Raw genomic sequence first — 4,922 nt, 5'->3', positions numbered from 1 at the left:
TGTGCTGTGATTACTGCTGCTGCCAAAGAACAGGAGCCGCTGTATGATGAAGCCGTACGGCCTGTGAGTTTCTGTCCGAGGACTCCTTATGTAAACACTTAATCAGATTATGTGAAGTGAGCATCATTTATTTAGTAAAGCTGAGTTAATTGTCTGTCTGTAGAGTTCGTCGTGGTGTGTTGACTGATTAAACTGATCTTTATTTTGTTATTGTGTTTTTGGGCCACACAGTACACCATGTACTAACACAAGCAAAGGGAGAAGTAAAGCTTCTGTAGAGGTGTTGTAGGTGTTGATGGTAAACAGTGAAGCTGATTTAGTTTCTGTCCCTTAGTTCAGTAAATATTCTTTAACCTGCTGCACCTCGCCCTCACATTAAGTAATATTTTCAATATGAAATTTGAAATAAATGACTCACATTTGTGTAGAGAGGTTGCTGGTACTGCAGATACCACTGAGAATCAACTCCTCACTGCTCTGTGCAGCTTGACCCAAACCAAACTGTTGAACAGATCAGACACAAGTCGACTACATAAAGCTGAAGACTTAAAAACAAAAACGTCCGTGTTGCTGTTATCAGGCAGCCGTTAGCTCACCGTTATCTCACGTTAGCCAGAATAAATGTATAGGTTTGAGGTGAAGTGCTTCATTTAGGAATTTATCTCACAACTCAACGTGTTATTAGAGAAGTTGGGTTACTGCAGACGTTTTGACTGGAGCTGCAATGATTAGTCGATTTATTTTATTTTTTTTGTGTTTGGATACATCACTATGGGCTGTGGGAAATCATCAGTTATTCATTATTTTTAAACTACTGACATTTTATTGAGAAAACTAACGACTGATTAATATAGAGAATAATCAGTGATAATGATTGATAATGAAAATAAGTGCTAGTTGGTCTCGTTCTGTTTGTGACATGTTGAAACACAGTCAGGCTTTAAGGGGTTAAATGGCGTCAGTAAACCTGGTGACACTGGGAAAGGGTTAACACCAATGCAGCTATAAGCAGGACAGGGCCACTTCCTTTTAAGGGCCTAAGTCTTGTGGAGAGTGGAGGGGGGTGAGATAGTGGGAAAGAGAGTGAGACAGAAATTGGACAGAGAGAGAGAGAGAGTTACAGTGGGAGGGAAACAGTTAGATAATGGGAAAGGTAAAGAGAGCGGGAGGGAGTTTGATGGTGGGAAACAGGGACTGAAACAGAAACAGAGCAGAGCGTGAGAATAATGGTGGAGAGAGGAAGAGGGAGTATAGGCTGTGAGAGCTGGAGAGAGAGAGAGAGAGAGACTGTTTTCTTGGCAAGGATGGAGAGAAAGAATGAGGCAGGCTCCACCAGAGAGCGGGAAGATGCACAATGGTTACAGCAAACACAAACTGGATAGAGAGAGAGAGAGAGAGAGAGAGAGAGAGAGAGAGAGAGGGACGGGCGAAGCAATAACAACACGAAGAGAGAGACCGAGAGAAAAATGAGGAAGTGTGTTTGTGGAGGCAGGATGACGGAGGAGAGGAGAAGACAAATAAAGTGTCCATTAGAAAGACAAGCTGTTGTTTGAGTGATCTAATGGACCCCTGCTGTTTATCTGTCACTGAGGAAACCCTGTGTGTGTGTGTGTGTGTGCGTGTGTGAGAGAGCTGTAGGTACAGTGGGGTGTAAAGTGCAGATAGTATTGAGGGGGTGTTTACATCTGTATATCTCTATATGTCTCTAACTCATATCTCTTTGTTAACAACTTCTGCGTCATAAATTCAACATTCAAACTCGTTCTCACCGTCATAAATCACAGAGCTGAGACTGAACTCATGTATGTGCTCCTGCTACAGGCTCAAATAAGCTTCTGCTTGTGTGTGAGAGTGTTCATGTATTATTTAGCAGTGTGTTAAAATGAGCAAAGACTAAAATCATTAAAATATATAGTATGGTTTCACCAGCAGAAGCTGTTCCTCAGGCGGTTTGACTGCACCAGTTCATACTGTCAGCCTTCTGTAAAACTGATTATTAGTCAGATGTGTTGTAGGTACAGAAAGTAATGGAGAAACAGTAAGAGGAGCTGATACAAGTGGTTAAAGCTGCGTTCAGGTTCAACACTTGACACCCTGTGATCAAGTGTCTGTATTGTTATTAACAGATCACCTAACACAGTATTACAGTCACAGAAAGCAGCATATACCTCAGTATGTGACGGAGCAGGACCACATGACTTCTCATTAAACATGAAGCATCAACAGTGAAGAACCAGAAGCTGCAGTTCCTCAAACGGCCACTAGAGTCTGGCTCCAACAGTGAGTCAGTCCCCATAGACTCCCATGTTAAAATGTCCAACTTTACTCTAAAAACTGTTTTGGTCTCTGGAGCTAATTTCCTCTCTCATGACAGCTGTTTATATAACTCACCTGTCTACATTTTATTATGGGCTAGAGTTATGGAGGATTGAGGGTGTGGCTTCTTTGAGTGACAGGTGGGTGAGCGCATGCACCAAAGCCTCAGCACATGCCCTGCCTCTTTGTGCATATTTGGATTAGCTAGGAGTCAGGGGGCGGAGTCAGACACTGCCAAGATGGCGGCGGTGGAGCAGCTCACTCTGAGCTTCTGAGACCTGTGGGTGACGTCACAGAGGCGTCGTCCATCGTTACATCGTCTGTAATGAAGGACAGACGATCTCTGATAATTAGCTCCACAACATTGGACGCCCGGCTGCTTCAGCAGCTCCACTGAACCGTGTCCCTCGCTTTAGGCCGTCTCAAAGTATGTCCCATAATGCTCTCTGCTTGTTTATGACTTGACCGCTCTCTGCTCTGACCTCTACTCTGATGCTAACTACATTAACATGTAGCATTTCCTCAGTGTGCTGCAGTGATATATCATCTACTCCCCCAGCACACTCTCATGTGGTAGGAACAGCTGCTGGCATGAAGCTGCCACTGATGATACACATTATCTCCCTGTATCATTTATGTTATTCAAAACACTGTTGGACTATTCAGCATTTTGACTGTGTTCGATCCATTTGTAAGGCCCCAATCTGCTGGAGGCAGTAATTCACGTCCTGTATGACACTCATCATTAGTGTCTGCTGTGACGCACCACGACCTGCAGACATGACACCTGCCTTACCTACATGTACATTTACCTGTACACGGCCCAGAAGGTGTCACCAGGTTATTATCTGCTGTCTGCTTCCTCTCTAAATACTGTCATCGTTATAGGAATATTCATTTTGTCCAGATTTTCTATATCTTCACTCGGGCTGCTCGATTATGACAAAAAATCATAATCAAGATTATTGTGATCAATATTGAGATCACAATTATTTAACACAATTACTCATTCAGTTTGGAAACACCACACATTTATTCAACTTAAAAAAAAAACGACATTAAAAAGGATAGATAGATAGATAGATAGATAGATAACCAGTCATCATAATTTCACAAAGCATTTTTTTATTTAATGTTTTAGAAAGCAGCTTGTTGATAGTAAAGTTAATATCAAGCACCACCAAAAAAGAAAAAAACATTTAAAAAAAAAAAAAAAACAGATTTAAAAATAAAAAGCATTGTGTCTTTGCTCTACTCTACATTCATTTATAGAAATACAGGTAAAATCTGTTCTACGGTAGTCTCATTTGAATCACCAGACTGTTATTGTGTGTGTTTGTGAATCAGGCTGCTGTGTGTTTGTTTCCCTGCTCTGCTTCTTATTGTGTTTCTCTGCACATTCACAGTCTGCATGTGTGATTGTGCGGTTGTGTGTAAATTTGTAGAACTTGTGTGGCGCAGACGTGATGTGTTGTTTATTAGGTTTCCATATTAGCCTGCCGTCGCACTGTTGAGGCTGGAGTTGGTTCTGCTGAGCTCAGCGCTTCGGTTCCTGCTGATGAATAGAGGCAGACTCCACACGTCTCAGGAGCAGATTCATGTCTGCTCCTCTGTGTCGGTCCTGAGGAGGGAAGGTAAAACAGATGAAAGATTTATTGGTAATAGATCATGATGGGAAACTCAGAGCTGGCAGAAGGTGAAGCAGTGATCAGGTTACTGGAAACAGACTCTTGGAAAGTGATGCTACGATTAATTGTGCAACAACTGCAGATATCGGCAGTAATGTCGGTGTCGGCCCGTTTTCATGCCAGTCAGAATAACTTCAAGTGAAACGACTTCAGAATCATTAGAGACGGGATGATTCATGTTTATCTTTTGTGTCTTCATTTACAGCCTTTGACATTTATCTGTAGAAATTAATGTCACAAATGAAATGCCACAACACAGAAGATAACTCGCACCATTTATTGAAAATGAAAGTGAACAGTAGCTTCTGCATTGAGAAACATTTTCTCTAGCCTCAGCTTTACCTGACGTTTCCTCACTGGACAGGTAAGTGAGGTCGTAATATCACTGTGGCTAAGTCGGGTAGCTGGTCACTGGCTCTGCTGTAATTACTAACAGGAACACTGGACACGCAGGAAGTAATGACCAGCAGCTGATTAACGTGAGTTCCTATGAATGTAGCTAACATTACATAGCAGCCAATAAACCGACTGTTAGCATTAGCCTTTCTTGGGGAGGTGTTTGCTTCACTTTTCCAGCAGTTGGTGAAACAACATTCAACTTTTCTTGGTGTTGAGAAGCTGCAGCATTTATTAACTGACATTGCATCTCATACTGTACATTTACTGCCATACTGACAACTTCCTGTTAAGCTTCCCTCTGCTCCGCTCCATTCACCGCTTCCCCATCACTTTTCTGCCGCTCACTTGTTATGCACTGCCCTATTCCCCACAGGAGCCACGCTACACTAAGGTTAGCTTCAAACAATTCAAGATAACGTTGGGTGTTATTGTGCTCACACAGTGTGCCAGTGAAGATCATTAGTCGCCCGTTGATGTTAATGATGGTGTATAAATGTTCTCATAATGTAGTCTGAGAGA

This window comes from Seriola aureovittata, chromosome 9 (assembly GCF_021018895.1).
Source record: "Seriola aureovittata isolate HTS-2021-v1 ecotype China chromosome 9, ASM2101889v1, whole genome shotgun sequence".
NCBI lineage: Eukaryota > Metazoa > Chordata > Actinopteri > Carangiformes > Carangidae > Seriola > Seriola aureovittata.
The sequence above is the reverse complement of the archived record's forward strand: the minus strand, read 5'-3'. Positions refer to the sequence as shown.